Source organism: Schistocerca piceifrons, chromosome 1, assembly GCF_021461385.2.
Source record: "Schistocerca piceifrons isolate TAMUIC-IGC-003096 chromosome 1, iqSchPice1.1, whole genome shotgun sequence".
NCBI classification, from domain to species: domain Eukaryota; kingdom Metazoa; phylum Arthropoda; class Insecta; order Orthoptera; family Acrididae; genus Schistocerca; species Schistocerca piceifrons.
Window position 1 is genome coordinate 891257171 of NC_060138.1, and position 9223 is coordinate 891266393.

Here is a 9223-nt window from a genome sequence, read left to right on the forward strand (position 1 = left end):
TATAAGAAATGCTTATCATTCAGGACATGTAATAAGAATGTTAAGTTTCAGTTCTATCCAGAAAAACAAAATGTTTCCTTATTTCTGTTATAGGCCTATAAAGAATGAGGCATTGACGAAACTGACATTGGTTTTAGGAAACATACAATATGAAAAATAACTGCTGTTTGTTAGAAAAGGATAGGGCTACCAGTGATAACAAGTGGCAGCTAAAACTCTGAATTTCCACATAAACCAACGAAATGAACCAAACATGATTGAGTAGTATGAAAACATCAAATAATTTTATCCCATCCGCATGTAAGACATTGTCTTATTTGTGTTCATTCCGTCATTCAAATCAATAACAGTGCCTTTTACATAAAATATGTGGAAGTGAATCAAATATTTTATGTAATACAAAGTATGGTTTCAAGGATATGCTACAAAACACAGTGCAACCTGATCCATCGCTAGGAAGAAAGAAAAAGGAATACACTTTGTCTCACAATACACAATTCGTGCGCAGTATAACCCTGGTTACTTTCTTACATTTTTATACTGGAAACTTAATTTGTATGACTGGCTAAGCGTTTAAAACGGGCAGCCAATTCGCAAAGGAACATTTAGCTTCTCTTTAAAATCTACGTTTTGCAACAGTAATGAGGCGATTCATTATGCAAAAACCTGACATCTATTAGATGAGCGACGTGGATCCCAACTTAACATTACATTACTTGGAGAAGATGCCCATTGCACAACAGCAAAAATTCTCGAACAGCTAAAATCAGAATAACGTAATGCAAAGCCGATTGTCATTAAGGGAGTACTTAACACATCACACTTCCATATTGCAATAGGTGCATCCCATACATGAGGCAACTCTCGCCAAGGTTTGATACAGGATCAAATAGCCGGCGTTTTAATAAATCACGAAAATCGCGGACATATTAGCTGCAGTTTATGGTTGCAACTTGTTCAGGTGCATTCGGCAATTAATACTGGAGGGCTTCAGCAACATTACGTTGATGAAGGCATAAATATAAACTGAAAAGCATACACAATATCTCCAACTTACCGAAACACGCCAGAACTGATTATTACACGCTGAAGCAATGATGTTTCCCTGCGTATTTACCTATCTGTAAACACAATAACACATGGACGTCACTCAATATCGTCGTGCTAGTGTAATAGTCTGCCATCTACCGGCATTAGTGTGAATGAACAACGTTCGCAACCTGTAGTCCCATCTAGCGCCGGATAGTGAAACGAGGTACAACTTGTGGTAACAGTGCAGTTCCCCAAAATCATTGGTTGCGATAAACGAAAAATGTGATTGACTTATTTGTTTTAAATGGGAACCTATCCATGTTACGTAACACGCGCCCCTACCAGTGGTACATCAGAGAACATAACACATTGTCCATCTATACTGTTTTGGAAGAAGACTATTAACATAAACTTCTATATAAAGAAAAAACCGAATATGACAAAACTTAAAGTTCAAAACTAAACTGTAGAGTTTGTAGCCAGCACAAAATTTTTGGGTAGTTGACCAACAATTAAAATGGGATGAACATATTAGGATGCTTGGGAAAAAAAATTAGCACAGCATGCTATGCCTTACGAATATTAGTCACTGTGTGCAATAGTTCATGCCAGAAAATGACATACTTTGCACACATACATTCTATAATAAGTTACGGCATAATATTCTGGGGTGCAAATGCCCAAAATGTGGAACATGTGTTCAGATTGCAAAAACGAGCTAGCAGAATAATGAAAGAGAGTCAAAAAAGAGCACACTGCGGTGAGCTGTTTAAAAAGTGGGGTATTCTGACAATCCCAAGTAAATATATCTTGCAAACTACAGTTTTTATTCACAAAAATATTGAGCAATACTTAGCAAACAGCTGCATACATGATCACCAAACCAGGAACAGTAACTGCTTGTACCTAGACAGAATGAATAAAACTAAAACCCAAATCACTATGTTTTACCAAGGTGTCAAGATATACAATAAACTGCCAAAAGAAATAAAAAACATAAAGGAACTCTGTAAATTTAAAGCATTCCTTAAAGAATATTTATTAAAAAATAGTTTTTACTCGATGAGAGAATTCATGCAGCATAAAATTGGCATAAATAAATAATCAGGTTAAAAAATTATAAAGTGGACATACTAGATTGTAATTTACTCATACAAGTATTAGAGGAGTCTTGTGATATATTGCTTTTGATTGAGGCAGGTTCTTCTGCATTATGTAGTTCAATGATAAATTGTGTGTGTAATAGCACCGCTCTGAGTGGTTCCAACACAGAACACGCTGTATACATAAGTGAATAAATTGTAAAATACCAATATAGCAATATTATGAAAAATAATATTGCTGCAGAAGTTGCGTACGATGCATATCATTTGGACAATAGCTCACCACTCGGATCTAATTTAATATATTCTCATATCACCTGATAATGCATTTTATTTGTGATTAATCATTCATTTTTTGCGATGTCTTTGGTTGCTAATTACTCTGACTTCAAATGAGCGCTAAAACAGACAAAATTTTAGAGACTAATCGCAAAGAAAAATTATCTAAATTCCTTTCTTCTGGGATGAAAAGCATTTCCTTAAAATTCCTCTACGGGGACTATCGTTAATGACGTGAGCGCAGAATTGTGTGTGTGTGTGTGTGTGTTTGTGTGTGTACGGGTGGGGGGGAGGGGAGAGAGGGGACGAAAGAGTGAACATTAAATTTAAATTTTTAAATATGCCCGTATGCGCCCAAGAAGGGCATCTAGTGACAACCCTCAACATCCACTACTACAATATGCGAAATAAACAAAATGAAAGCATGCATTATGTATAAGGCCGTGTTTGAACGCCACTCGAACTGTTCGATCGAAAAAAAATGGCTCTAAGCACTATGGGACTTAACGTCTGAGGTCATCAGTCCCCTAGACTTAGAACTACTTAAACCTAACTAACCTAAGGACATCACACACGTCCATGTCCGAACGGTTTACGTCACAGTTCGGGAAATTTCCGGCTCTGCACGATCTATTGATCGGTCTGCGATGTAGTGCACTTTATTGGTACCATCGCAACGACCTGTCTTAGCATTTTTAATGCACCACGGATTTCAATAATAAAAATAATCGTGAAAACGGTCTGAAATAGTTACTAGGGCGCATATCATGCGTGTAAACAACAAATAATAAATAAATGAAAAATTGAAATCAGATTCTGTCCAATTTTCGAGATTTCGATCGTCTCGGGATCTAGTGACGTCTGATAGTACTGCCTCAAAGACAGGTCTTGCCAGAGTAATTCATTCTCGCAATAAAATTAGTCTCTTTAGATCTATTTCGTTTGTTCGGCATTTAATTCTTAATTACGTGCCCTGATTGTTTCATCTGAATGTTGCCGTCTTCTCTTCAAATCTGGTAACGTTTTTATCTGTTATTCTAATAAGTGAACAGGGACTGAACAGCTCATTTGTAAATCATTACCGTCCCTCATTAACAAATAAAACATTATACTGGATTCAGTCAAGTATTACTTTTTGGAGGACAACATTTTCACCCTTGTCTGTTACCTTTACTTATGAGAACTCGTATTGAAAAATTGTTCAAACACAACAGGAGTTTCTGCAGTAGTAGTATTTAATGCTGTTTCCTCTCGCGTTTTACGAAACTATCACATTTTAAGCGGAGCTATAGTTTATTGTTGCGGCTCGCTCGTAGTTTCTTGCGTACCTCTTGCACTCGTGCCGCTTGGGTCAAATGTCACGTCGAAGTTCGAACAAACTCGATACTGCATCTAACGCTGCAGCGTATCGGAAAATCTCGTTGCCTGTTCGAACGCTACTATTATTTGCCTAACCCTAATTCACTATGTTTACATGCGATACATCTTCCGGAAGACGAAATCCGAATTTCGAAGACCGTTTTTGCATTTCGCGTTTACCTGCGAAGACCTGAAGCGGATTTGCTAGCCCAGTTAAATATGGCACCTGGAAAACAGCTCTTACAGTTTGTAATTTAGTCAGTACAATTGCTATTTGTCTTCATTTACACGATGTGTAAACAGGTTCAGTCTAACATTTCTACTTATCCTTCACTGTACAAAGAACCACTCCGTCCATATTAGCAGAAAATTTGTAAAAACAAGACAAAGCCTGACAGCCCAAGCACGTTTCGAAACCGGTTGCGTTTACATGGGAGCGAAAATCGATTGCGAAATTGAAAAACTGGCAACAAAAGCGGATTTCCAGAATCGGTTTTGAGGTGTTTACATGGCCACCCAGAAGAGGTATTGGGAAATCGGTTTATGAAATCCGATTTTGGGAGCCCCTATAAAACAGAGCGATTACGTCGTTGGTCAAATCTGACTGGTGGACTCGGACAGTAGAACTGATCTGGGGGAGGGGTCCAGCAAAATCTCACTTCAACATTGGAGGGCCAATGTAAATCAACGCCAATTTTTTATTTAAGAAACTACACATTATTCTAACCGCTAACATTTTGTTAACTGCTCTGAATGCTTTACACGTGTGTGGGTCCAACTTTCTCCTGTGTAAAACAATCTGACACTTAAGACGTCAGATTTCATTCGGGGAGTACCCTGCTACGCCCGTCGAAATCACTGCGTGTTAGTGGTTAGGTCGGTCGTGATAACCCGCAAAGCATATAAAGCCGATGTTAACGTGTTCAACTTGAAACTGTATCAAAACTTTTACAATGTGACATGTCGGCAGGTCGAAACAAAGGTGCCATTAAGAAGTTAATCGTTTGTGGAAGAAAGCTAAGCTAAGTGCACCAGCTAGGATTCTTTTAGTGATAATGAAAGTGAAGAATTTGAAAATCTATGTAATGATACGGTTCAAAGGAAGGTACGAGCGATGCTGTCTTTCATCTGCAGAGTAATTAAAAGTTCAATGACATTTAATGTGTATAACATAGCAATAAAAGGTGAATTTTTTAGTGATCCATCAAAACGGTGAATATTAATTTCGCGAAGCCGTCTTGTCCACCTGCCTGTCTGTCCGTCCAAATACGACTCATGGTTGGCATGTTTAAAATAAAGTATTTTTAGCCACTTTTTAAAAACACTGTTTAATATACTTTCTAAATAAAACATGGTTTTATTAAAGTTCTTTAATCAATGTTTAAAACAAATAAAAGCATCGTTTTTATATGTTTTTACCCAACTACGGCAAAGCTGACGGTGGATTTATAATATGGCTACGTTCATCTGACCCCTCATTAAACTCCCTTTAACTGCTTTAATATCATACACACATCAAAAAAAGTTTTGTATCACCACAGTCCCCAGAACTCCTGAAGATAGACGTTGACTGTGAACATTGTATCACAGACACAGTCCCTTTGACTGTTCAGAGATGTCACTACACCCTCCCAATGATGTAAACAACCACGCATGAACAGCGCCTATTAGATGGAGGGGATCCGACAGCCGATCAGTTCCAGTCATTCCACCAGGAAGGAGGTACACGGCTCGTGTTACTTGTAGTTCAACCATGCCTAGACGATCAATACCGCGGTTCGATCGCGTCCGCATTATTACTTTGTGCCAGGAAGGGCTCTCAACAAGGGAAGTGTCCAGACGTCTCGGAGGGAACCAAAGCGATGTTGTTCGGACATGGAGGAGATACAGAGAGACAGGAACTGTCGATGACATGCCTCACTCAGGCCCCTCAAGAGCTACTACTACTGTGGATGATCGCTACCTACGGAAGAACCATGACAACAACGCCACCATGTTGAATAATGCTTTTCTTGCAGCCACGGGAGGTCGTGCTGCGACCCAAACTGTGCACAATAGGCTGCATGATGCGCAACTTCACTCACGACGTCCATGGCGAGGTCGATCTTTGCAACCACGACACCACGCAGCGTGGTACAGATGGGCCCAGCAACATGCCGAACTGCCCGCTCAGGATTGGCATAACGTTCTCTTTACCGATGAGTGTCGCATATGCCTTCAACCAGACAGTTGTCGGAGACGTGTTTGGAGGCAACCCGGTCAAGCTGAACGCCTTAGGCACACTGTCCAGCGAGTGCAGCAAGGTGGAGGTTCTCTGCTGTTTTGGGGTGGCATTGTGTTGGGCCGACGTACGCCGCTGGTGGTCATGGAAGGCGCCATAACGGCTGTACAATACGTGAATGCCATCCTCCGACCGATAGTGCAACCATATCGGCATCATATTGGCGAGGCATTCGTCTTCATGGACGACAATTCGCGTCCCCATCGTGCAAATCTTGTGAATGACTTCCTTCAGGATAACGACATCGCTCGACTAGAGTGACCAGCATGTTCTTGAGACATGAACCCTATCGAACATGCCTGCGATAGATTGAAAAGGGCTGTTCATGGACGACGTGACCCACCAACCACTCTGCGGGATCTACGCTGAATCGCCGTTGAGGAGTGGGACAATCTGGACCAACAGTGCCTTGATGAACTTGTGGATAGTATGCCACGACGAATACAGGCATGTATCGATGTAAGAGAACGTGCTACTGGGTATTAGAAGTATCGGTGTGTACAGCAATCTGGACCACCACCTCTGAAGGTCTCGCCGTATGGTGGTACAACATGCAATGTGTGGTTTTCATGAGCAATAAAAAGGACGGAAATTATGTTTGTGTTGATCTCTGTTCTAATTTTCTGTACAGGCTCCGAAACTCTTGGAACCGAGGTCGTGCAAGAATTTTTTTGATGAGTGTATTTTGAGAAAATATGTCATTCGATCCATCACTCTAAGTGTCGTAGGGTCTCTTAACACAGTGTAATAAATACAGTTACAGCGCTCTCTGGTGCGTAAGTTGTTACCGTTTGACAGTTGGTGCGACAGTAGCGCTCCAAGCAGTTTGTCACATGCATCGTAAGGGTAATGTTTGTTTTTAATTATTTTCTATTTAATTAACGGAACAATTGTTATATTTTTGGGTTCCACGCGTTAGCAAGTTACCAAGAGACACAAATTACCGCAAAATACATGTAAACACAGCCGAATCTCACTGATTGAGTGATAGAAGCTACAGCTCATTCACGAATAAATATTTTCGACTATGTCTATACCTGCAGCTTATCCCACTGAAAACAAGAGAATATAAACACATTTCACGCATGAGAAGCATGTATTTCTGTTGTCTATTGTTATTATCTTAGGCACTTTCACTGACACTTAATTTTTTATGCTTACTAGTAATTTTTGTTATTAAAGGAAGACGACGTTATTCAGTAAATGTGTGTACGTCACAAAAGAATCGTAAATTACCTGTCCTCTCCCAGGGTCCGTAGGAAACTAAATTATCACAAATGTGGTGTAATTTTTTAGTTATTGCTAATTTTTATGGCACTGCATACATTTATTATTGTAAAAACTATCTTACAAATCAATATAAACGTTAGTATTCGCACTCATCCGATTTCGTATTCGGAAGTGTCGCTTGCTGGCCGCTTGGGACCCTTCCATGGTGCAGTATATAGTAGAGTATATAATTTACAGTGCAACAGCTGCCCTCCATTTTACGTAAGCAAAACAGGAAGAAGTTTCCATACATGCTACAAAGAAAACATTGTTGCCTTTAGACTTAGTCGCTTTGGCAAATCTGCAATAGCTATCACAAGTACCTTAACAGACACAGACTAAGTGACATCCATAACGGCTTAACTGTACTCCACACAGAAAAAATGATAAGAAACTTGATCTGCTAGAGCAATTAGAAATAATGTTACATAAAGAAAAGGCTTCTGAAAACCTGGTGAATGAACGAACAGAGTTTAGCAGTCCCAATTTATTCAGTAATTTTAAAAGTTAAGTTTTTTCTACAGTAATTTTAATAATCTAACCATTTTATAAAATATAGGCACATTTATCATATTTTCAAATATCTGTATTATTAAGGACTGCTAGGTAAATAATAATGTAACACCTGTAATATCTGTGTATTTGTAAAAATGCAGCTTCTTCATAGTCGAAATTCTGTGACTTGTTTTGAATTGTGTTCAAAAATATGCTGTGACAATATGTTCCTGCAAATGTGCCGTTTAATGGAAAGTGTGTATTTGTACATCAACGTTATCAGAATCTACTACTAGAAACAGTAAGTAACTTTTCGATTCATCATAGTTTTATAAACTTATATTTCATAATGTGGTATTTTGTGATATAACAATATGATCTTGCCAGTGCAAGAATTAAACGAAATGTAAAGTTGATGTAGGCTGTCAAAGCTCTCGAACATGTATCGTGCATTTTAATAAAATCACGATTTGTGGCTGAGGGCAGTTGTTCCTTATTATTACGAAAGTAATACAATCATAGAAGAAACACTGCAAACAATAGATAAAATTAAGTAGAACAAAAATGAATGTTTAACATCATGTTTTAAAAAAGTAAACCTTTGTGTTTTAGACATCAAGGAATCTTGTAGAAGTTAAAATAAGGCCAAATTTTATCTTAGTAAAACATCGACAAAAGATATGAAAACGAAAAAAGAATGGAGGAAAATTGCATCTTAGTTAAAATAGCGAAAAGAAGTACTAGAAAATGAAGTTGGCTGAAAATTGTTTTTAAGTGACATCGACCTCAACACCATCCATCAAATCAAAATCGCTTCCAGCTTCGTCCTCCTTTTGAGGGTTGGCAGTGGCAGGAGTGACTCTAGGAGTCTCTTTCTGTCACATCATGTGTCTTGAAAAGTAGGCATAAGACTGCATACACAGATAAAATGAAAGTGACAGTAAGCACGACTAGTTAAGTTAAAAATCAAGTAGCGTATACACACTACTGGCCATTAAAATTGCTATACCACGAAGATGACGTGCTACAGACGCGAAATTTAACCGACAGGAAGAAGATGCAGTGATATGCAAATGATTAGATTTTCAGAGCATTCACACAAGGTTGGCGCCGGTGGCGACACCTACAACGTGCTGACGTGAGGAAAGTTTCCAACCGATTTCTCATACACAAACAGCAGTTGACCGGCGTTGCCTGGTGAAACGTTGTTGTGATGCCTCGTATAAGTAGGAGAAATGCGTACCGTCACGTTTCCGACTTTGATAAAGGTCGGATTGTAGCCTATCGCGATTGCGGTTTATCGTTTCGCAACATTGCTGCTCGCGTTGGTCGAGATCCAATGACTGTTAGCACAATACGGTATCGGTGGGTTCAGGAAGGTAATACGGAACGCCGTGCTGGATCT

General features: G+C 39.1%; 1 protein-coding gene across 2 annotated transcripts in view; it reads right to left on the reverse strand.

Moving 5' to 3' along the window:
* The window catches only part of LOC124716889 (PAX3- and PAX7-binding protein 1), a 173401-nt gene extending 172211 nt beyond the window's left edge, over positions 1–1190 (reverse strand). The window contains exon 1 of one of the 2 annotated variants that reach the window (XR_007005667.1): positions 1058–1190. The gene's annotated coding sequence lies outside the window, so the exon portion shown is untranslated. The remainder of the gene's footprint in view (positions 1–1057) is intronic. The other variant, XM_047243446.1, reaches the window with a different exon arrangement.
* Between the last annotated feature and the right edge of the window lie 8033 nt (positions 1191–9223).